The sequence below is a fragment of the Sturnira hondurensis genome, unplaced genomic scaffold, assembly GCF_014824575.4.
Source record: "Sturnira hondurensis isolate 20B ecotype Veracruz unplaced genomic scaffold, ASM1482457v3 Scaffold0006413, whole genome shotgun sequence".
Lineage (NCBI taxonomy): Eukaryota > Metazoa > Chordata > Mammalia > Chiroptera > Phyllostomidae > Sturnira > Sturnira hondurensis.
Window position 1 is genome coordinate 37,833,130 of NW_028079044.1, and position 26,000 is coordinate 37,859,129.

The window sequence follows — 26,000 nt, forward strand, 5'->3', positions numbered from 1 at the left end:
ATTAAAAACTTCCACATTTCAGAGGATCACATCTTTGGGGAATACTTCCTAGAAATGGCACGCCTTCACACCGCACTACGGAGAATTGGAGATTTGTGGAAGGCTGGTTTATTATCATCCACCTACCATTCTCATTGGCATTCACAAACGAGGTACCCAGGAAGAAAGCATATGTATGCAACAGGGCTGCTGTAGGAGACACTCACATTTCACTTTCCTGCTTCAGTAGTAAGAAGGATGTTATTTGTCTGCCTGACGGTTGATTTAAAGGAATGTTTTCTCTAAGTAAATCTGCTCTTGCCTATTAAATCCCAGGGATGCTTTGCATGTGAGAGCACATCTGATCAGGAAGATTCCTACCTCTCTGCTAAATGCAGCCAGAAAAAGATGCAAGGCTGAAATCATAACACAAAACATTAGTAAATCCTCACAATGGTGTACATGTCCAAGAATGAATGGTTGATGGATTGACTAATAGCTTGAAGTAAACAGTGGGCAGTTAATGTTGTAACAAACCACTGGGGTTTACTGTGCCAATAATTCTTCGAAACTACTAAGTTCGAAGGACAAAACCTATTGCTGAAACAAACCATAATTTTTAGCACCTACCAGCAGTGGTTTTTATATGCATACATATATATTTCCCTTCTTAAATTGCTTGTGTGAGAGATTGATCATTTATATTTGCCCAGTCAGAAAGCATACCCCATTTGAAGAGGTTTATCTGGGCGATGTTATCTTGCAAACACTTCACGATTTTTTTCCCTATAATCTTTCATCTCCCTTTTGGGAATAAATATGCCAGCAGAATTGAGATGCAAAATAGCTCAGTACAGTCCTGGAAAAGATAGTACTAATCAGAGCACTGACTTGAACCAGGCCTTAGAAGGAGAAGGCATTAAGGACTAACAAATTAATCTGTTAAGCCACTATGTCAGCTAGGGAAAAAAACACAGGGAAAGAGAAGTACTCTTTAGTAGGATACACTGAAAGCCCAACTTAGGAGGCCGCTGGGAAAAAAGGATCACTTCTGAAGCTCTGTACACAGTGGAAACACAGGGGAACATGATCAGCACTACAGATAGGCTTTCCCACAGTGCGCGTATTCCAAGCAGCTAAGCTTGGAATCCAAGCTGTTTGCATATTCGAGGAAGAGGTATATAGTAATGGGTGATTTTTAGTACATGCCGTGAGAACTCTCTGTGTTCTCAGTCACTGGAAAGTGCAAAATCGTGTCTGATTTTTAGTTGCTCCTAAGGAAGAAAGCCAAGCCCCCTCTGCCTCTTGGGCTTCTGTGGCTCTCCTTTCCCCATGCCTCCAGCAGCTAAGTGCCGCTGTGTAGGCTCAGCTCCACCTTTGCTCAATGGGAACTGCAACTCTGTGAGTTTCAACCATGTACCAGGCAATTTCTAGGCTCCTGTCCCTACTCTTCATTCCAGCTCTGAAAGGTAAGAATTTTCATTTCCCCCACTTCCCCACCCTCGTTTTGTTTGTTTGTTTTACAAGTTAAGTAGCTTGAGCTTATAGCACAGCTAGTAGAGTGTGGAGGTTGGCTTTAAACATAGGTTCAAACACCATGCACTTTCCATGATGGCTCACCAACACTGAATGCTTCCCTGAAGAAGAGTGTATCAGTGCCCTAACCACACTGCCACAGGGCAGAAACAAGTTACCCTAGCCGCCACCTTGCCCCTGGTTGGGTACCTGTGTAGAGTACCTGAATGTCTGCCTCTTTGGTATGTGATTGTTTTACTAATTTAGGAAAATTAAGTCTCTGCCTTGGTCATAGTTTCTGCAATATCCAGAGTATCCCAAACATCTTTTCTATACCACAGCCTTCCATTTCTGCTCATCCAAGATCTCCAGCCACCATGAAGGAGAACCATGATTATTGTTTATTTATCCTGCACCAGGGCCTCTGCTAAGTCTTTTTGCGTACCCTACACCACCACCTTATAAAGGATGTATATGTGTGTGTATTATATATACACACTGAAGGAAGCAGGAAACAGAGGCTTCAGCAGACCACCTAATTTGCCTAAGTCCACACAGCTGATAAAGTGATAGAGCGAGGGTATGAATTTAGATCCACCTGACTCCAAATTCCAAGCTTCCAGCTACCAGCCTACATTGCCAAATTCTCATGTCTCCTCCTAGGAACTGGAAATTCTAAATTCTAAGAGACTGACTAAGGCACTCTTTGCCTAACTAACTACTTGAGTGTTTCAGACTGTTGTGATTCTTTCAGTCACTTTCTGAGATTTGGCATCACCTCCTAGCATACAGAGCCTGAGGCTGGGTCCAGAAATCAGCCTTAGAGAAGCATTTCTGGGCAACTCTGATCACAGTCAGAGGACCATACTTTGAGAGTCACTAGAGCAGAGTATATCTAGATCAGCGTTTCTCCAGCTTTAACATACTCAATAATTCCGCAGAGCGCTTGCTAAAACACAAATTCCAGGAGAATCTGAGTCCACAGATCTGGAGATATAAAATTTGCATTTCTAACAAGATCCACAGGCCACACTTTCTAGAAAAGCAGTGATACAACACACTGGTTCTCAAACTTGGCTATCAGTGAAATCACCTAGGAAGTTGAAAAAAACACAACAAAATAAAACAAACAAAGAAGAAACGAATGCCTAGACACCACTCTGTAGATAATCTGACCAGTCTGTAGCCTGGGCATCCGGGTTTTGAAAGATTTCCTAAGTGACTTTAATATGAAACACGTAAATGTCTCTCATGTAGCAAGTATTTATTCAGTACCTGCTGTCCTGGTCAGATAGGTTAGCGGTTGTTAAAATAAACAAACAAACAAAAAATCAGTGGCCTAACACCATAAAAGTTTACTTTTTGCTTGTGTTAGTCCAAGGGGAATGTCCCTGTTGAGATGGTTTTCCAGGAAGTTCTCCAAGCAGTGACTCTGATACCCAGGTATCTTCCACCTGCGGTTCAGCCATCCTGTTGTTCCAAGGTCATCCTGGCCTCATCAGGCTGACACACAGGAGGAAGAGAAGACAGGAAAGCACTGCAGATTCTAAACCATCTCCACTATCCCTTTGGCCAGTCACGTGATTGATCTAACTGACAAAGGTAAATTAGTGAGCATTAATAGTTTCTGTCTGACTGGCTGTGTATCAGGCACTCTGCTAGAAATGGGGAGACAGTGCAAAAAAGACCATAAGCCATAGTGCTGAAGTTTAGGGCTATTTTTTATAGCAGTGATCCTGTCTGATCAACACAGCAAGTACTGAAAAAATCTCGCATCAGCTTTGCTTCTAGAAACTGAGAGGGTATTACTTTCTCTTCCCTCCATTAGACCCAAAATACTGCAATTCAAGAGGCAGCATTGGGCAAGTCCATTTACACAGAATAACTCAGGGTTGCAGGATATGATAGCCAACATATGATGCTTTAAATTTATTTTTCCCAGTTCTTGGTTATAAAGTCTGATCTAGGGTCTTGATTTCTATATCAGTAAAACATAAATAACTGTTTTTATCTTCCAGGGTTGTTTTGAGAATTAGAAAAAACACATTGTGTGTTATTTAGCAGGCCCTTGGGAAATGTGTACTATTCTTACATTTCAATGTATTATATTCTTATACTATTACCAATGAGTTCTTATAACCGCTTTGTGGGTTTCCTCTAATAAGACTTCAAGTCACTGAGAGCATGGACCATAGCTCACAATCTTTCCATATTATTCAGGGTACCTGGCAAGTGATGGACACAGAAAAGTTCCTTGATAAGTATTTGTTGAATTAGGTTCACCAAGGGTGAGTCTGGGAGCCTGAGGCTGGCGGCTGTCTCAAAGTTTCCAATGAGAATTATTGTTCCTAACATTGGCACTCTATGAGGAAAAACACTATAAACATCCCCAAGAAACTAATGTGATAAAGTGGAACGATTGCATAATAAGGGCAGTTAAATTTCATGAAAATGCCTGCCCTTAATCATTTTCACAACCGTCCAGGATGGAGACATCCCCCATTGGTTCCGATCAGTCCTTCCCTCTCAACACTGAACGATTACTCAACAAAAAGGGGTCCCTGAACTGTAGATTCAAACACCACAATGGCCCCATTTGTACACGAGGATCTGTATTCTGAGAGAATAAATGCCTCACCTAGGTTTAGGTGTGTAAAAGTGGCAAAATCAAGAGTCAAATCCAGTTTCTCTGCCTCAGCATCTCAGACTGGGGGGCCGTCACCCCACTAAGAGTCAACAACAACGAGCACAATTATGCCTGGATAAGAACGGTCCACCTGCCTGAAATCGCCATTAAAACAGGACGACCTTCTTCTGTACAAGGCAACACAAATCGACCGTGATGTGGAATGCAAATTTTCCATAATATTTGACTATAAAGAATTTTGAAATCTGTGGTGGGCTGCTTCAGATTATGCCACTAGACCCCCGGGGCTCCTCATGTTTGTTCCTCAGGAAACACGTGAGAAGCACTGCCCTTCTGCAGGCCATTAAAGGGTCGTTGAAATTCCGAATAGGGCCCATTATTGAGCCCATTACTGGAAATCTGTCTGCAAAACTCTGTTCAGATGCAATAATGATTTAGGCAGGTCAGACTTCCCAGAAATGAAGAAAAGTGCTGAAAATAAATAGGAGACAATAAATCTCTTAATGGTGCAAAGGGGAAAAATAAAGCAAATTATGTTTTATCTGGCAAAGATATCATGGTCATGGTTTTTTTTTTCAAATCCTCATTTTTCCTTTCTGTAGAAAGCAGTTAGTTCAAAATTGAAGAAAAATTTAGATTACACGTTGTAACACAGTGTCCCAGTTGAACCTAACTGAGGATACAGGGAATCACCATTGGTAGAAATGGTGGGCCGGTGGCCACTCTGGGAATTTATTTGTGAATGAATAGATAAAAGCCCTGAGAGCTATGGATGGAATAAAGACCCTTCATTAACCCCCTTTCTATGAGAGCCACGCAGGGAATATCCACAAAAGGAACACCAGCAAAGAATAAATAACTTTAACAGATTAAATAAGTTTAATCTTTTTTTTTTCTTTTTATCTAATTTTAAGTTTAGTCCAACATCCAGTTCAGAGTTCTAGCAAGAATGGGGTTTCATAACTAGTTTGCCCTAAGAGCCAGTGAGGGCCCCTATCACCCCCAAACTCAGTGCGAACTTTGCGATCTGACCACTCTTGGACTGACTCCATGATGCTGGAGATGGAAGAAAAAAACAAAGCAGATGCTTCAAATGACTTCGGGGAAGGGAAATAAAGAATAAAGGACCCCACACAGGATGATATTTTTTTATAAAGAAGACGCTATCATCTCATAAGTGACCCTATCCATGTCTTGAAATGGGATAAATCCAATGACCAGTTCTTCCTTCTAGGCAGTGGGAGGAGTAAGAAAAAGAAGTGAGATAAAGGTGTAGAAAAGAAAGCTTTGCCCAGACAGGAATTGGGGGCACAGATCCAGGCTCTAAGAAGAGATATCAGAGAGATGAAGATAAGGGGCAATGTTTGTTTGGGAGTACGTGCATCCCCATTTCCACTTTTGCCCTCCCCCCTCGGGTTTTGAATTCAGAGAGAGGAGTTGGGCAGGAACTTAGCACGGGGCTCACTGAAAAGGATGCAAGTCTCTGAGCGCACTCGGGACTGTGTTGGGTCCCGGACTACTGTGGAATTAGGGAGAGGCAAAAGGAACATTCTTTCCCTAACTCCCACCCTCAAACTGTCAAAGACAACGGCTCAGCTTTAAGATATCAAGGTTCTAGAACAGTGATTTGCAGAGGGTGGCTGAGCCTGGAATTGCAGCGCATTCCTTTCCAGGGAAAACAGATGCTAACTCAATGGCAAGGCCTTTTGGCAAGGGGGCAGCGATGGATAATTAATGGGCTGGTTACTGAACACAAATAAAAAGCCTTTGGAGATTAGGAAAAACTATTGAGGGAGCTTTGGAGAACTGGTGATAATAACAAGCATGTGTGTTTCATTTTGTAATTTGCAAATTATTTGCACATATCTCATTTGTTTCTCACAATACTCCTAATAAGTAAGTGTGATAAGCATTGTTAGTACCCTCATTCTGTGGAGGAAACAGCTCAGACTCAGAGTCTCAACGACCTGCCCAGTGTCATTCACCTGGTAAGTATCAAAGTTAGAAACTCAAAAACAGGACTTTTGTCTCCAAATTCTGAGATGTTTCCACCGGAACATATTGCCAGTTTGGAGTTGTGACAGGTCAGTTCAAACAATTCTTACAAAAAATTTTTTTTTCTACAAAATAGCATCATCAGGGAGCTGAAAGGAACTCAGCACTGCGTCTCTGAGGAAAAGAAGTTGCAAGATTTATGGCACCTACCAGGACTTGAGCCCAGAGGAGGAGAACGATGCCATGTCAGGATTCCCATGCACTGCTCGCCACGATCCCAGAAGCGCTGCAAGGCTAGGTGATTGGAGGGGGATGTGTGATAGAGGTGAGCCACCCTCCAGGCAGAGCACGAAGGAGTATGTTGCCCAGGCAAACAAGAAGCTCCCTAATTCAGAGTGCAGGGTATCTTTGTGCTCTTAAATTTTTTTTTCCTTTGGGTGATAAAATTCCTGGGTAGAAAGAGTATACAGGGTGAGAGTGCATTCGTTCTCTTCCTAAAGGAAGACATGAAGAAATCATTTTGGCCAAATACCTCACCTTGACCACTGTGTCCATAAGGTATGTGGCTTATACTCTCATGTGCTTAAAATTAGAAAAAGAAAAAAAGGTGAGGGACATTTTAAATTATAACTACACAGTTATAAAGTTAATGAGGAATGACTATTTAGAGCAAGGCGTGGCAAAATTTTTCTGGAAAGGGCCAGATAATAATGTTATCAGATCAATGTGCTGTATGGTCTTTACCACATCTGTTCAAATCTGCCATTGGGAGCTGTTAGGCAGCCATAGGCAGTATGCAGACAAACGAGTGTGGCTGTGTTACAATGAAATTTTATTTATCAAAAAAGGGTGGCAGTGTGGATTGAACCCATGAGCACAGGCTGCCAATTGAAGAGACAGAGAAAAACTGCTATCTACTTAAAGGCCCAGATATTCTCATTTCTATCCCTGAAATCAAGTTAGACCCTGAGAAAGGGTTGAATAAATCTCATTACCTATTTATTAATTTTATAACATTAAAATGTTATTCACTGTCACTATTAGAAATGCATGTCTGTTATTTAACAATTTATTTTCTATATTCCCTATGAAGTGTTCTATGTTACTTTCTCACAGTTTGTTATTACAATACAACTTTGTCATGATCAGAGGAGTCAAATATTTATTGTGCATCCCACTTCATCCTCAGTGAAAAAGTTTTTATAAGGTTTTATGTTCAGTCTAATGATTTTATACTGTTATGGTTGACATTCTTTTCTCCTGTTTTTACCTGGAAGCACACCCACACAATTACTTCTATGGCATCATGGGTTTTTTTCATCTACCTCAAATTTTTGTTAAAAAGAAATGAAGTCCCAATAAGCCCATATGTTACCGTGGACAAAATCTCAACACTGAATAAGTGCCAGAGCCAACTGAAAAATGTAAAGCTGATTTTTCACCCAACAGAACAAACAGAACTGTGTCAGAACAACCAAGAAGAGATGAGATTACTTTGAAAAATAGGACTAACATGAGAATTTCCTTATAAGATATCAAAATTTTCTAGACATTTCAAATTTCAAATAGTTAAAAAGTATAGTTTTGGGTTCTGAAGTAGATAAAAGATTATAGAGTGGACAGAGGAGTTTGAAATAGATGCAAAAATGAATGAAAATGTGATATGATAAAGGTCGTGAGTGATTCCCCATATGGAAAAAAAATTGCTTCTTACCTTATACAATATACATGATTCAAATAAATTAAACATTAAATGTAAACATTATGTAAAGAGTTTTAGTGTAGAAATACTTAAAATATCTCTATGAGAGCAGGGAAAGAATTCTTAAACCAAATGTTATAAAAGCACAGATTACAAAAAAAATGATACTTCAAATATCTCTTTATCAAAAATGCCAGAAATAAAATGAAAAAAATCACAGAGTAGGACAGTAAAAGATTTGCAACCCATTAGCAGATCAAGAATTAGTCAAGAATTAGAATCTGGATAAATTAGAATTTATCCAGAAGAGATAAAGAAAGTCTACAAAGCAATAAAATAAGAAACAAGCAAACCAGTCAACCTAATAGGGGAAAAGAGGCAAAGGACACAGAATTTTCAGAAAACAGAAAGCAATAGACATGAAACATAATACTTTGTGTTCAATCTCACTATCAATCAGAAAAACATAAAATAAAACAGCAAGAGATATTTGAATTGACAAATTAAAAATTTATAACATCAACTTCTGGCAACATAGTGAGAAATAGGGATGCATGCATTGATAGTAGGTATACATTGGTGCAAACACTCTGGATGTTTGGAAATCCCTAGCAGTGTGAAAATCTCTAGTAAAATGAAAAACATGTACATATCCAATGGACAAAATTGTTACCTGTATCAACCCTAAAGCAGTGGTTCTCCAAGTCTGGTCCCTTCATTAGCATCGGCATCACCTGGGAATTGGTTAGAAGTTCAATTTTTTGCTGTGGACATGACCACACAACATTTTCCCACTAGGTTTTCTTTCTGCTATATTGCTAGCATTCAGCCTATTTGAAACAATTTATTAACCCTTACTTATTTTCATTGCCTAGATCAGCACTGTCCAATAGAAATATTACACAAGCTATATGTGATTTTGTAATAGCCATTTGCAATCAGTGAGTTTTTATAACAGCTGTCTTAGATTTCTGGAATTTTCCAGATGTCCTTTGTCTAGCTAATCCTTCCAGGTGGCTAGTGACCAAAGAGTTTGTGATCACATGATCATTGCTATTCCCCTGATAGAGGACTGACTATTGTGGCAACTGATTGGATTGAGCAAAAAGCTCATGAGTTCCTCAGACTCGTGAGAAACTAAGGACTCAGAACATGTGAAATTCCTTAAATAAAAATTGATTAACTTTCAATAACTGTGCCTATGTTACAGATAATAAAAAAATCTTGGCACTTTTTGTACAAAGTGAGTATGTATTTTTGGCTTAAAGTTTCTCTAATGTTTTCTATAGAGAATAAAAATAAAATTTAGGAAAGGAAATTTGATTTTGGTGGGACTCCCCTATAGCTCTTGAATCAAGAACTTTGGGGTAGGTTGCAGAAGCCTGTGTTGTTTCTACTGCACCCTCACATATAAGAGCCACTGTGCTAGAGACCCCCGCACGCATGCTCCTGAAGACATGTGCAAGAAGGTCACTGAAGCATTGTGTGCAGTCAAAAAACATATCAACTGGCCAATGGTCCCGTGAGGGAAATGGATGCACAAACTCTGGTGTATTGTTTCCATGGAATATTTTACAGCTATTTAGATGAATGAAATAGTTCTATCAATCAATATGAATAAAACTCAGAAACAAAGTGGAATGAAAAAACATCAAGTGACAAAAGATTACATGGTGAAATGATTTTCATGTAAATTTTTAAAACTCACGTAACAGAGGCAGACAGACACATTATAGAAATCGATCTAAAATTACGTAAGGACTGCCCAGGTGCCTGTTCACATCAAAATCTAGTCAGTTGTTTTTGCCCTAAAGACAATAGTGGTCAAGGCCTCCACACACTGCCATTTGCAGGACATTCCTGATGAAATGATGGCTTCTAGTGCAATAAGCTCAATTCAAAGACTCCAGGTCAACCACCCCATTTACACACAGAATTTCCCATTTTTGTTCAGACAGTTTTGTTTATGTATCCCATATAACAAAAGTCACCAATTTTATGTGTAAAATTCAACAAGTTTTAACCAACATATACGGTCATATCAACATCACCCCAATACAGCAAACATTTCCATCACCCAAAAAGCCCCTTCACACCCTCTTGCAAAGTTTTTCTCCAATCCCTGGCTCCTGGCAACTACTAACCTGCTTCTGTCACTGGAGTTTTGCCTTTTCAAAAAATCCCCCCTACATGGAATTACACGATATGCAATTTTGTAGACCACTTCTTTCTCTTAACATAATGCTTCTGAGATGCGATCTCAATCCATGTGTCAGTAGTTTTTGCCCTCTCCTGAAGAGTGTTCCACTATATGGATAGAACACAATTTAAAATGTCTTAGTCTTAAATATGGATGAATCAGTGAAGAAAAACCCCCCACTTAAAAAGAGGGATCATTGGGAATGAAAGTGGAGTGGGAAAAGGACCTAGAGGAAGGAAATAACTCAGAGGACAAAATTTAAAAAAAACTTCAAAGGATTTTAATTAATATTATCAGACAAAGAGGAAAGAGTTCAGAGTTTTTTCCTTTTTCACACAAGAAGAGAATACTATGACAAAGGTACAATTAGAAAGAAACAATTCTTGAAATTAAAAACGCCATTAAAAATTGAAAGGTAAGAAGTCAGATAAAATAAAATAAAATTTCAAGAAATAAAAATACATGAAAATCTAGGAGGAAATGAGATTTAAAGAATCAATTAAAGAGCTCTATTATCTAGTTAATATGAACTCCAAAAGGAGAAGATGGAAAAAACAAAGAAGAGAAAATTATCACATGAATATTACAAGAAAATATTATGGAATTGAAGGACACACATATCTATATAGAAAAGGACCCATTTGAATACCCAGCACAATGAATGAAAAATAACCTACACTAGCATTTTTCCACATGTGTGCCACAAGAATTTTTAAAACGTGGGATACCTGATTAGTCAGGGGCACTGACGTCTTTTCCCTTAGATTGTCAAATAAAAAATGACACAGCTAACACAACAATAGCCATAGGTGTGAATGCTCTGTCTTGAACCATAAATACATAAGTCATACAATAGAGTTGCATCTTATTGGTCACGTTGCATATGGTTGTGTCTGATTGTGTTAATTCTTGTGTTATGGTTGTGTTAATTCTTGGTTCCAGAAATCATTTATGCAAGTATAGGCACATGATTTTTTTTAAAGTCACTTTGGAATGAAAAGGGTGAGTAATTACTATTATTTCTTTTGTAAATCAATCAAAATTACAACCATTTTTTCAGGTTGACAAAAATTGTATATATTTTTGGTGTGTCAAAGAATTTTAGCGATTAGTTTAAGTGTGCCATGAGATGAAAAAGGTTGAATATCTCTGGCTTATACCATTGTACATCACGGTGAAATTTCAGGCCACTGGGGCCAAAAGGAAATACCTGAGAAGCGTCCAGAGGAAAGAGAATCAATTTTAATAAGGCTGGTTTGGCTCACTGGATTGAGCGCCAGCCTGCAAGCCAAAGGGTCACAGGTTCGAGTCTCAGTCTCAGGCACCCAGGTTGTGCCTGGGTTGTGGGCCAGGTCCCCAGTAGGGAGCATACGACAGGCAACCACACACTGATGTTTCTCTCCTTCTCTTTCTTCTTCCCCTCTTTCTCTCTCTTAAAAAAAAAGGTCAAATACAAAGGACACATGCTATCCTTTGTATTGATAGGCAATGCTGTCTTCACAATTTAGAGAAAAATCTTGAGCAAATCAAGATATCAGCTAAATGTAGATGAGAATAGATGCAAGTCAGCAGAAAATTAACCTAGCATATTCCCTGTTTAGTTTAACTTATTAAAGAATGAACACTAGCAATGAAAGAAAAGAAAGCAGGGCAGGGGTGGGGGAGAGTGGATTCAAGAAGAGAAAGCAAATATCCATCACAGGAGGATCAAGACTAAAGTCTAAGGGTGCAGCCATAAAACACAAATACAACAGATGGGAGAATGAGGACTGAGGACTCTGAAAGGGAAGAGACTAGGAAAAAGGGAAATTTGATAGAACAATAGATATGATGAACATTTGAAAATACTTAAAATTTGTAGTTAGCAAATTATGAAAGTAAAAAACTGACCCAATTTGAAACCCCAAGAAAAATAAAACATTTTATTTAAAAAAAAACCCTGAAATTCTGATATACTATTTGGCTTGATAGTAAACAATATTATAAATCATGATACAATCACCATTGTGATTTAACTAAAAACAGAGGTGTAACTGGATTGGGGGGCACATGTCCAAAATTTCACCTATCATTCAGGAATCAATAAATACTGTACAAAACAGATAAATCAGAACATCAAGCCACATAAGTCAGGCCTTCTAATGCCTCTGGTCACCTAATCCTCAAACTCTCTCTTTCTGCTCCATTTTAAACAAAGCCATTGGGCTAACTTTCCTAAAACACTATTTTGATTTTTACCCCGGCTCAAAAACCCCTGCTCAAAAATCTAGTGGTTCCACTTTGTCTTGTGAATAAAGCTCAACCTCTTTGAAAGTTAACTTTATATGTCAACTTGACTGGGCCACACGGTACCCAGATATCCTGCCAGAGATTCTCTCTAGGTGTGTCTGTCTGTCGGGGCGTTCATGGAAGAGACCAGAGTTTGAATCTAGAGACTGAGTCAGCAGATGGCTCTACCCAGTGTGGTTGGGCCTCATCCAATCCATTGAGGACCTGAACAGAACAAAAAGGCCAAGGAAGACAGAATTCTCTCTCTCTTGAAGAGTCTGACTGTTGAGCTAGGACATCACCTTCCCCTGTCCCTGGACTGGAACTTACACAATTGGCCCTCTGGTTCTCACGCCTTCAGGCTCAGACTGGAACCTGGAGCCCCAGATTACAGACAACAGACAGGGGGCTTCCCAACTCCCATAATCACATGATCAAGTCCTTACCATAAATCTGGGGAGCTTAGACTAAACTACCACCCCAGCATATTATTCAAATTTCCTGTATAAACCAGCTCTTTTATGTAGGTTGAGTCAAACGTAGGTTTACAGTTATGAGTATGTGAAACACAGATTTCATTCTTATATTGTTATTTGTTAATTGTTGTATTATTTTCTATGTGAATAACCATAAACCTGCTTTTGCCATGCCCTCTGTATAGGGACTGATCATCTTTCCCCAACGTGCTTTGTGCTGTATGCTCTTTTTATGTCATACCTTGCACCTAACAATGCTTTCTCTCCTATCACTCCAAATTCACTCATCAAAATCCTACTCCAGTGTAATTAAGATGCCTCTAGCTCTATCTACAATGTCATTTTCATAGAGGCAGGCATTATTTCGTCAGCTGCACAACAGCTTAGTTTCTTTGTATTTACCCCACTGTTCCTCTAGGCAACTCTCTGCTCTTTTCTGCCTTATTTAGTACCACAGATCATATCTCAGCTTCCCTTGTAGTTGTTCCCTCCTGCTTCCTGCTCTAACGCTCTCCATCTGACAATAGCCGCACTCTAACAAGGTCACAGGTCCCAAATGATGGCCTGTCTTCATGGTTCCAATTCTACCTGGGCTCCGTTAAGTCCATTTTCTCCTTGTCCTTTCAGCCCTAAGTGACCTACTGTTTCTATAGCCTTTGCCTTTTATACTTCCCTAACCCTATCTGCATCTCTGTAGAGGAGTCATCATTAAATTCAGGAGTATGTGAACTAAAAGCAACTATCAAAATACCAGTGAGAAGGGAGGAGATATAGATGAACCATCTGGAGTGAATTCTGTGGGCCAGCAGGAATCCAGCTCGTACAGCCTCTGTCTCACTGCCTTCTATTATGATGCCTGTCTGGTTTACCCAGGGACCACAGGTTTTCTGACCAGGGAGACCATATTTGATTCCTCTTTGTGGACTAGGTGCTCTGTAGCTAGTAGAAATTTGATAAGTGATTGGAAAGTAAATGAATCATAATATGCCCATTCAATGCCGAGATGGGGTCATGAGCAGTTTCTACATGGGAGATTTTCACATGGACTTTCTGTTCTTGGATGTCATTCTGATTGAAATGACTGAGGGGACACAGTCCTGACAGCAGCGAGCAAAGGGGGGGGGGACAGGATTTTGAGGAAGAGAGCACTTTGAACCAGAGATGTGTGAACCCAGAAGCACTTGGAGATTGGCATCCTGTTCCCAACTAGTTTTCAAAGGAATCAGACTTGGCCAAACCCAAAACGAATTTTGCCAAGCACTTTTCCCCTTAATTTTTAAACCCATGTGTATTTTAAGGGAAATTCAATCCATATGTTTCTGATTCATTTACACTTAACTCATCAAAATGTTGTTTTGTAAGAGTTATTTGATGTCCCAGTCTTTTGAGCTTTGAAAAAAAATTATTTCTCCCCTTAGAAATACAAACCTTCTTTTGGTGCCTCCAAAAAAAATTGATCCCCAAAAGATTCAAAGTCACTTCAAACCTCAAGGCCCACAATGTCCCAGGGGCTCCTTACTGAACCTGATATGACTTCTGTCTCTGTGGCAATCTGAGGGCTTCTGTTGAAGAGACAAAGTTGTACGAGGATGGCAAAAACTGCAAGACAAAGATAATTAAAAACTTTAAGATGAGAAAGGAAACAGGTCAAGGTTAGTGAAGAGATGAGAGGAAGCTACAAATCAAACACCAAAAAACAGACAAACAAAGAGAGTAAACGGATCGATTTTCTGTATACAGAAGTTCAAAGACAAGACAGGAAGAGAGGAGAACGTGTGCAAATATGTGTCACAGAGCACATTTATCAGAGCTTTCAGAATTCTGTTTTAGAAAAACCAAATGACTCGGCCATTTGGGAAGCAATTACAAGAATGTGTTACTAATTACTTAGATGTGCTTGTTTACTTGAGCAATAATAACGCTTCCTACGGACCTGCCAGCCCGCCTGTCTCACTTCTATCACCAAAGTTGGCGCTACTACCGCGCATTGCAGTAGGTCCTTCATCTTTTCCCCGCAGACCCACTGCTGAACTCCTTCCTATGCATTCGCAAAGACACTATGAAGCAGCTATTTATAAATACAAACGACCAGAAATTAGGGTAGGTTCCTGGGGCTGTATGTTGCTGTCTCTTAGCAATGTATGACACTGTTGCCAGTGAACTAATGCTAAGATAATATCTCAGATCTCAAGTTGCTCCACTGTAGAGTGGCCTACCTCAGATGTCATAACGGTGATAAAACTCAGGAAAACAATGAAGCACTCTGCAAGGACCAGGAGGAAGGAGTACCCGGACTGAGTGTTTACGTGTGAATGACAATAGCGCAGGACTTAGCTTTAACTAGAGCTGATTTTAAATTGCTAGGGGAAAACTTCAGTATAATTTCCTGGGTTCACACTCTCAAAGGAAAGTAGGCTCAAGGGGGATAAATAAGAGACTTAAAAAAGAGAAACTTCTAGCTGCATAATCACTTATGTTTTCAAGTGGAAGAGGAGGAGGTGGAGACATTTCAGAAAAAAAAAGTAGCTATGGTTTTTCTAGTTTTCTTTAGTGAGCTTAGGGACTATTTTTAAGAAAGGATGGGAGCAGTGCGAGCTGTGGAAGCAAGAGCCCACCAACAAGCACAGGCCCTAAAGAGTGCCTTAGATGGGGAAGAAGAAAGGAAGCCCAGAGCTTGCAAACCCATGCTTATAACGTTATAATAGCTGTCCAGGGCACCTGGAGAGCAAGGGAAGAGAGAGCCCTCCTATCTGGGAGCTAATCAGGTACTATGATCTGAGGCCAGTCAGCACACAGAATTTTTCAGTCCCATTATCTGCCCTATGAGTTTGGTTTTGCTGCTGTTGTTTTGCCTTCCCCAACGACAGTGTGAGTTCCTTGAGGACTGGGGGTGGTCTTTGTTCACACCTTTGGGTCCAGAGCAACTAGCACGTGTTTGGCACCGACTTTACATGCAGTAAATATTTTTGGAATAAAAAGGTGAACATTAGCACGTGATGGTGCCCATCTCCACACCAGCCTAGGTCTCTCCAAGTACGTGTCGTCTTCATCTACCGATCTGAAGGCCAGTTTGCCCCCCTTCGAACCCAACAGGGCTGCCTTTATATTTGCCCATTGTCAGCCTGGGGGGCATCTGTCATATGTAGCTTCCTGAAGCTCCTTTCCTCCCAGCCCATTTCCCTGAGGTGGGCGGGCCACTGCTTACTTAGTCCCCCTAGGTTCGTCTGCGTGTGCGCTCCTATGTCACTGCTGAGCTTAGGAACTTTCCCACTTGGATGGTACACGAGTCCTGACCCGAAGCACAGTTATCCAGCCCCTGCTGGGAAGTCCCTCCTAACTGTCCAATCCTCCCTCAGGGCACGTCTTCTAAGGGTGTCTCAGTTTCTTGTTTATTACCAGATACCGTTGCCCCAGTCCTCCCCATGTGCTGTAACCCTGCCTGCCTCCCGAGAGCCTGGGCTGGAAGATGCCCACGAGGCAGTGCCCGACAGTGGCAGCCGTCATACAGCTGTGGTCCAAAGGACAGACGCCTCTTGACCCAGAAAAATCACACCCAGGGCCATTAGGAAATGGAAGGGGCGATGTGCAAGAGGTCAGGCCAATTAACTCGTTTCTTTTCTAATTACGGATGCCAGAAAAATCACATGGACATATCTTGATTTAAGCAAGGCCTATAAAATGATAAAATTTTAGAGTTAGTAGGACCTTAGAGAAACAACACTCAACTTTTGGTTAGAACGAACTCCACCGAGACCCACTGGAAGACGGGAGCTCTATTTTTAGATTCATCACACCGTTTCAGAGGGAGCCATGTGCTGCCTGTTAAGAACCTTGTTTTAGCAGCAAAAGAACCTGTTATCTTCTGTCAGTGATGAAAAATACGGCATGTTAGATGGCATCTAAATTGCATTACAAACAAAAGGTGGCGAACAAATACTAACATCCTATAATTCTAATAAAACAGTAATAATAATAAATACATTTTAATGCCTACCGTATGCCAAGTTCTATCCTAAGTATTTTACCTGCAAGTATTTTATGGCTTTATACTTGCAATAACCCTATGAATTTGGCATGAATGTAATCTCCCAATAAAATGATACAGATGAAGAAACTGACCCTTAGGAAGATTAAGCAACATGTCCAGGGTTACACAGGATGTGACAGAGAGGGCGGCTTGTCTGTCTCTGTGTCAGGACAGATAAGGTGGCGACTTCCCAGACCGCGGTGTTGCTGATTACAGAGATGTAGTGACCCCCCTGCCATTATACTAATGGTGCATCACAGGTCAGCAGTGGGGATGTGCCCTCTCTTGGTCACTGAGCAGCCCCACTACCAGAGCAAACACCATTTCCAACCTTGCCAATCCTGTTACATGGCACAAATGGATCTCTGGGTGCCTCACAGCATCAGTTCAAACGCTGTAGCCCGGAAGTAACAGATGTCTCTCTGCTCACATCTCCCTGGCCAGAAGGAAACACGGGCAAACGCAGAAGGGGCAGGAGCTGCAAATTTACCACGTACCCAGGATATGGAGTCCTCAAAATATTTGGCAATTATTAAAAATGTCTACTGCATGCCCAAAGCCCATGTATCAAGAACAAATCCTATATACCCTCAACCTATGAAATAAATGTTAAACAGAGAGGGGCATTTAGTTATGTTTTTCCGTAACCATGATATAATCATGAACAGGGAATAATCCCTGCCAAATGCCATTCCTCCCAATCTGGTTTTGTGTACCTTGAGTTTTGTATATTATGACTGACTTAGATCATTGGAATTGTACTATATCCCACATACATGCCCATGATCTGTCTTTAAAATGCAATATATAAGGGTCACATACAGAAGCAGCTTCAGAGGTAACTAAATTTGAATCCAAACTCCCTCTGATCCTTGCCTTTATTTTCTGGAGAAAACTTTTAAACAAGAAAAACATTGCATTGCTATCACAACTCATTAAAAACAATGCTCTTGCTTTCCCCTTTTGTTTCTAAAATCATTTCACTCTGCAAACTTAAATCAATAGAGATAACTTCTTTGATTTTCATGTCTTCAAATGTCTTCGCACAGTGCTTAACAGTTTGTGGGGCACGAGCACTTTTTACATCAGAGACCTCAGCAGATCAACCTTTCCCACAGGCATTATTTTCCTTATAGTTCTCTCAAAGAAGAGCTGGAAATCCAGGATGATTTTTCAACATAATAATAATAACCAGCCTCAGGCCACACAGCTGAAAAGGAGGTGGTTTGGTAGGCTAGGATTCAACCCCTCTCATCTGATCCCACAGTCTGTGTTCCTTCCTGTCACACCTCCCAAATCTTGGTGACAATTATCTTTAACAGCTGGTAAAATCAGTCATGGCCTATCCTCTCTTTTGTGCAAGAATATCTGAGACAAAGAGTCCCTTATCCTAAAATGACTCTGACCTCTGAGGCTCCCCCCAAAGAAGATGGCTCACAAAGCTTCAAGGAAAAAAATTACAAAATTAACATCCATGAAAACTTCCCTAATCAGCAAAGTTTGCGTTAGTAGGCAATGACCTAATAAACCCCTGAATAGAAATATTTTAGGGAGGGGAGAATTATAATTTATGGAGCCACTATGAACCTAGCACTTAATACCATTGTGTTGATACTGGCTGATGTTTTCTGAGGGCTCATTCTAAAAACATGACGAAGCTAAGAACTTTCCATGTATTGTGACATTTCATCCTTGCAGCAACCATATGACATAGATACGGTTATTACTCCTTTTGCGTACTGAATGTTGGAGGTGAACTGCTAACATGAAACACCACTGATAAGTAGCTGAACTGGGATTTGGACACAGAATGTCAAGTTTAAGAACTTGCCTTCTTGTGATTTAAAGACCATAGTAAGCCTGGTACGTAGAAATCATTATCGTCACTTTATAGCTGTGGGAACAAGAGCACAGAGCATCTAAGTAACTCTTCCAAAGCTGCACAGCCAACCAGTCACAAAATGGAAGTGAACTCAGATTTGTTGCACAATGAAGGCTGGAGAAGCAAGGGTCTTTGTCCGAAGGACTCTGTCCCTTTTAATGTATGGTACCTCTCAGCAAAGGGAGAACCACAGAGATAACCACGAGAGGAGGCAGGTCAGAACCAGAACTGCCTTCTGCTCTGGCCCTCAGACTGGGTGATGCCATGCACGCCAGTAATCTTTGGGGTTCGTGACAGGAGGAAGTCCTGGTAGCTCCTGGATGCCTTTGAGCCACTTTCTGTTAGAGACTCACATACATCATTCCACCAACGGAGGCTCCACACCTGAAACAGTGTTCCTTTTATTAACGTTTGTTTGGAAAATCAACCTCCCAGCACTGCTCAGACACCTCCCTTCGACTCATAAAGAAAGTGCGTTCCCTTCGTTTTTAGGGTTAAGTGCTCCACCTTGGAAGAAATGCTCTGCCTACAGTTGTCACTGTTTTGCCTTTTATTTCACTTTAGATGAAGTGAATAAAGATGTTAAGTCCCTGCTTTGGAACATCTGCTGTAATCATCTTTCTTAATAACTGATGAATTGTTGAATAGGAGCATAAGATTTTTCTGACTTAAAAATAATGCCCACGGTGTTGAAGGGCTGTTCAAATCTCTCTCTTTCAAATGAGCATAATCTGGGAGATCACGCCTTTATAATAACCTGCAACTGAAGAGACACAGCACATAAGGTACAGGTCCCAGCGGGCTGAAGGGACAGAAAGTAGTACAGCCCGACGTCATAGCCCACAGAGTAGGCACATAGGCACAAAGTAGCTGTGGAAATAACTCTGCTGTTTAATCTACATCTTTGAGAAGGGACAAGAAGGAAAAAAGCAGGACCAAGGAGTGATTAGGAAAGATTAAAAATTCACAATCATAAAAGCTGCGATGCTACTTCCAGGATGAAAGTACTCAATGTAGGTGCCTCTAATGTAAGTTATATAGTCTCCCAGGCATTGGTTAAAATGTTTTTTTTAATAATAATAATTATAGCAGCTAACATTTATTTATAGCCTGATTTCTTATCACCCTCAAATTCGCCCCTTCTAAATATCACCTTTCAAAAAACAATTCTATGGACAACAGCAGCCAGAGCAGCCCCTCATGACTCCCCGCCTCTTCCTCCTGCTTCTTAAGGAGGTTCTCTCTGTCCATCTCCTCTATTCCCAGAGAAAGAAGAAGTGATGCCGGTCTTCTGCTCCTTCCCCGATCCCTGGGCCCCCTTGGTGGGGGTTATTACCCCCAACTATGGCTCTGTCAATAGACGATTGGAGAAATAAAGCAGAGTGCGTCTTCATCAAGGCTTCATATTCAGAGGTATTGACAAAGGATGACCACCCCAGCTGTAAAAATATGTAAACCAGTTGAAATATGGCCACTGCAGTTCCAGTTTATCCTGGTCCCTATTCCTGCTGCTCACACCCCCCAGCCCCCCCTCAGGATTCCTGGGCCTTGCTTCTACCTGGAAGATGAGTGCTTGATGCCTCCATGGGGGGCAGGGGGAGGAAGTGATGGTCCCGGGACCCACGGTGGCCTGCGCTCAGCTTCCACCACTGGTATATTTGTCCGGGCTGACTGCTTGCTTTTCCTTTTTTTTCTGAACGTGATCTGAGTATCTTTAATGTCCCACGATGCATGACCAAGTGTGTTCTAAAAACGAGTTCTGAGAGACTCTGTTAAGTTGTTGAATCCTGGGGCTAACAACATCTAACAGGTTTCTTTACTATAAAACATCTTGGAACTTTCGAATATTCTAATGGGCAGAATGAATCTTCAGGAGGGAGATTCACAAATTACTTGAATACAACAGAGAAATAAAGAGAATTCTCAGGACAGAGAATACACAAATTCCTTGAAAATAAAGTCTTGTTTCCATAAACACTTAATACATTTACTACATCAACCATTCAACAAGTACTTGTTGAGTGCCTACTGGCTGCTCTTCAGCACTGTGGGCACCGCAGCAATAAAACCTGTTAAAACCTGCATTTTCGTGTCCTTCGTAGAGCTTACACTCTAGAGGAAAAGATGACAAATAGTACCCAGAATATAACTGCTATGAAACAACTAAAGCAGGGGAAAGAAGTACTTACAACCCAATAGTAGGTTGAAACCATTCAGTTGGTGGTGAAATCATTAAAGGTCACGGTTTTTAATGGAGTGGTTAGAGTGGAATGAGTGGAAACACCATCGAATGCATTAATGTGCATCTTCCACAGTAAACACAGATACTGTTTCATGAATTTTTTTTACCATATGAGGCCATGATACAAAAATGTATCTTTTTCTGTGGGTAACAGGGAAATGATTATAGCCATTGGGGTAACAGGACAAACAGTGACAGGCAGGTCCTGTTTTACACACAGTGGCTGGGGAGTCTCTCTGGGGAGATGCCATGGGAGCAGAGGCCTGAGTGGATGAGAGAGCAGAAGGTTTCAGACTGAGCTAACAGCACATGCAAAGGCTTGTGGCAGCATGCTTGCAGGCTTGGGAGTCAGCAGCCCAAGCGGCTGGAATTGCGTGAACACATAGAGGAACCGTGGGGAATGCATCACAGAGGAGGACAGGGACCAGCGCATTAAGTCTGTGAGGATATGGGGACAGCTTTAGCTTCAAATCTGGCCAGTGACATGATCTGATCCGAGATGTGAGACAAACCACCCAGGTCCACCAGAGGATTGACCATAGATGGACAAGCGTACACCCTACAAGACCGGAGTGCTACAGATGTCAGTAGCCACACTTCATACACCATGATTTGGGAATCTGCCAAGTTCAAATCCCTTAGCACTTGGATATCTGCCACAGGCAGGGGTGACTAAATGGCAAGAGGCACTGGAGGACCAGGGGAGGAACACAGAGTGGTCACAGAGCAGTGAACAGAAGCATCCCTACCAGACAGTAGCTCAGGGGAACCTGTGCTGGAAAGACCCCAAGGCTTCCAACCACACAGTGAACTCATGAGTCCCCCGCGCCTGCCCTTCACCATCAACATGAAGGGAGAATTGTCCATGCACCCGTCTTCCAAGCATCTCTTGTTTCTACCACACCTGTTTGGAGTGTTCTTCTTAACCTTATTTTAACCAGATAAAAATGTTAGCAGAAGTGGGAGCATATGAAATTACCTAGTTAACGGAAATGAGGAATGGTAGATAACCTGAGACGACCAAGGCACTCACCTCATTCCCCAGGCAGGACCTGCCCCACCCAGAGCTGGGCGGGGGAACATTCAGAAAACCCATTAGAATCTCTCTGGGCAATGTGGCAATAGCAGACATTACTGATTGGACCCGATGCTCAGGGCTTCAAGGGCATAGTGCTTACTCCACAGGTGGTTTTTAGAGACTTCTGTCCTGCCTCATAGATGCAACACTACAGTTTCTAGCCTTGCTGAGTAGGAAAACCTGAATTTAAAATCATTCAAAACTGCTTCTGATGGCAGGAAGAATGCCAGAGACAATAAGAAACGAAAAGGGCTGAGATATTGGGGGAGTAAGAAGTTAGAGAGACAGAGCGGCAGAGGGAGGGGGCTCAATGGGGAGGGAAGGGAAAGGAAAGGAAAAAAAAGAAGAGAGAAGAGGAGGGGAGTGGAGGGGAGGGGAAAAGATAACTTGAACTCGAGAAATGTATCAACCGATTTCCATTTGTTTTTCCAAAAGTGAAGTGCAGAGCAAACTCAATGAGGCATTTGAAGCTGCAAAAGGGAAGTGAATATTCATGAAGTCTCTTTTTCCAAAAGGTCTGTGTTTGAAATGTACAGTGCAAGCAGTCAAACGGAATAATTTAAAAATCGGGTTTGAAACTCTGGGTTCCCTTCCAAGGGCTCAGTCTAGGGGGAATGTGCACTTCTGAAATGTGGGGGAAGCCCTGGCAAAGGGAGGCTGCTGGGCAAGCAAAGGTAGTGTCTGCTGTCTTTAACAAGGTGCTTCCTGTGTGACAGGTAATTGAGCCATGTGGTGCAGGTGAGCTGTGTATGCCGTGTGCCACCCCGTGCTAGGTACCAGCTAAAATGTTCCATGCCTGAACGTCGCTACTGGCTCAAGTGCCCAGCAGAATAGGGGGAGAGAGAGAAAGCTCCACTTCGCAATAGGGAACATGTTCCAAAAAGTAGCTTGGTGTCAATCTTGAATGTGAGTAAAAAAAAAAGGAGGAGAAATGTCTACAGAGAAGAGGAAACCTTTTTTTTTAACCTTAGAGAGAAAGCTAAGCTTTAAAAAAAAGCTTTAAAATGGCAGGGAGGGTCACAGAAGAGAAGAGAGCAAAAGCAGAGAACACTTCTAGACCTACGCAGAAATCGCCTTGCCTCAGCCTGGCAAACACCGGCGTTCCAGAGTTCTATAAACAACACAGAGGGGCATTCAACACTTCTCTACCATCTGCACTGTGCAGGGCCACCTTCAGGAAGCCAGCTGAGCAAAGACCCTGGGCTGAAGCTCACAGCAAAGCACTGAAGGACCAAGCGGCAGGGTGGGGCTTCCAAAGATAGGACAGGAAAGTGCTAGGCAAGGAGGAGTGTCTATTTCTAGCAAGAGCTCTCCTTAAGAGGACAGGATGGGGTGGGGGGCAGTTTGGCAGTGGCTTAAACAAAACTGTGGAGATTAACATCTTTAGAACTTTTTAAATCTTATTAGCACCCTAGGTTTTCACTTACAGCCTGTAACCTGCCAGTGCTTCGTTGGAAGGATACGTGGAGTCGGACAACCCTGGGCTCCGCAACTGCTTAGCAAAGTAACCTTGAACATGATATGCCAATCTCCAGATTTCTCTTCGGAATAATGGGGGTAATAATTGTGCTTTCTAGTTCCCAGAGTTGATAAGGATTTAAAAAATGATATTCCTGAGGAACTTAGCATAGCAGTGGTACACACCAAGTACTCAGTGGAAATGTATGTGCTGTCCTCGAGATGATTCTTGACTGAGAGTGAAAAAGTAGACTGACAAAGATCTGAGGGACTATCTCTACCCCAGAGTCGCTAGCAAACACTGTTCGGTAAGGTGTTTAGATGCAAGAAACGCCCTTGTGCCTTCTCAAAGCTGAACAAGTAGGTGGGCGTTAAAATAAAGAACAAGCATTTACTGTGGCTCCGGTTGGGCCCAGACACTGGACTGGACAGCAGGAATAAAACATGACCCCTTCTCTTTAAAAAATCTTTGAAGGAAAACGCAAATCAGTGGGAGTATAAACTATGGAGCAAATGTCTATGTGGAGAAGAACAAAAAATGTGTTTGAAATCAAAGCCTTAAAGTTTAATATAGCAGGTCACTTGGCCTGTTTTCGTATTTTTGAAGTAATTTTTTAAAACAAGAAAATTCCATTTTCTCATTCCTGGTGTTAAATTATATAGAAAAAAATTAAGNGCTTAAAAAAAAAAAAGCTTTAAAATGGCAGGGAGGGTCACAGAAGAGAAGAGAGCAAAAGCAGAGGACACTTCTAGACCTACCCAGAAATTGCCTTGCCTCAGTCTGGCACACACCAGCATTCCAGAGTTCTATAAACAACACAGAGGGGCATTCAACGCACACTTCTCTACCATCTGCACTGTGCAGGGCCGCCTTCAGGAAGCCTGCTGAGCAAAGACCCTGGGCTGAAGCTCACAGCAAAGCACTGAAGGACCAAGCGGCAGGGTGGGGCTTCCAAAGATAGGACAGGAAAGTGCTAGGCAAGGAGGAGTGTCTATTTCTAGCAAGAGCTCTCCTTAAGAGGACAGGATGGGGTGGGGGGCAGTTTGGCAGTGGCTTAAACAAAACTGTGGAGATTAACATCTTTAGAACTTTTTAAATCTTATTAGCACCCTAGGTTTTCACTTACAGCCTGTAACCTGCCAGTGCTTCGTTGGAAGGATACGTGGAGTCGGACAACCCTGGGCTCCGCAACTGCTTAGCAGAGTAAACTTGAACATGATATGCCAATCTCCAGATTTCTCTTCGGAATAATGGGGGTAATAATTGTGCTTTCTAGTTCCCAGAGTTGATAGGATTTAAAAAATGATATTCCTGAGGAACTTAGCATAGCAGTGGTACACACCAAGTACTCAGTGGAAATGTATGTGCTGTCCTCGAGACGATTCTTGACTGAGAGTGAAAAAGTAGACTGACAAAGATCTGAGGGACTATCTCTACCCCAGAGTCGCTAGCAAACACTGTTCGGTAAGGTGTTTAGATGCCAGAAACGCCCTTGTGCCTTCTCAAAGCTGAACAAGTAGGTGGGCGTTAAAATAAAGAACAAGCATTTACTGTGGCTCCGGTTGGGCCCAGACACTGGACTGGACAGCAGGAATAAAACATGACCCCTTCTCTTTAAAAAATCTTTGAAGGAAAACGCAAATCAGTGGGAGTATAAACTATGGAGCAAATGTCTATGTGGAGAAGAACAAAAAATGTGTTTGAAATCAAAGCCTTAAAGTTTAATATAGCAGGTCACTTGGCCTGTTTTCGTATTTTTGAAGTAATTTTTTAAAACAAGAAAATTCCATTTTCTCATTCCTGGTGTTAAATTATATAGAAAAAAAATGAAGTCTTTTTAAATGTCTGGTACAAAATGATATTTCCTTTCTTTAAAGATAAGTAATAATATTTTGGATACACATGACACTGACTTGGAATGCAAGCACGGATTCCCTACAGAGTCTCCTCTTGGTTCTTGTGAAATAAGCACAGGAGATTGGAAGGCTGGGAAAACAAATGCCAGCAAGTGGGACCCTTTGTAGCCAAGACTGGAAAATTGATTTAATAAGTAATTAATTTTCAGAATGTGAGTGGCTGCCAGCGTTTGAAGTGTGTTGTTATCTGTACATCATCCTCACCCGTGACTTGATTCTCCTTCCCCACTCTACCTCTGTTGTTTGGTCATTACCTTAATCAAGGGGGTAGGCCCTGTTGCCTCAGTACCACAAGATCTTTCTGGAAAAGCCCTTATTGAGGGAGGTTAAGAGATTAAGCATGTCACCTAACCTCTCACCCAAAGGTTGGACCTAACCAGACTAATGTGAGATGAGAAAGTAAAGAATTTAGGGAATGCAGTAAGGCTTTTAGAATTATATTTAACACTGTCAAAACCATTTGCATATCATGGAGAGGCTGCCAAAATTATTCAGGGCTAAGCCTTTCCCTTGGGGAAGAAACAAACCTCTCTTTTGGACTGCTTCTTCTCAGTCTCTGGATTCGAAAACTTCAGTGTGATGCAGAAAGAAGCAGGAAGGAGAGATCCGTATGA

The 26,000-nt window shown here is 41.5% G+C and overlaps 1 non-coding gene across 1 annotated transcript; it reads left to right on the forward strand.

The window, feature by feature from the left end:
* Positions 1–8,562: 8,562 nt before the first annotated feature.
* LOC118989021 (small nucleolar RNA SNORA32) lies at positions 8,563–8,683 on the forward strand. Its single transcript, XR_005066919.1, has one exon. It is a non-coding gene; the product is annotated as a small nucleolar RNA SNORA32 (small nucleolar RNA).
* The last annotated feature ends 17,317 nt before the right edge of the window (positions 8,684–26,000 follow it).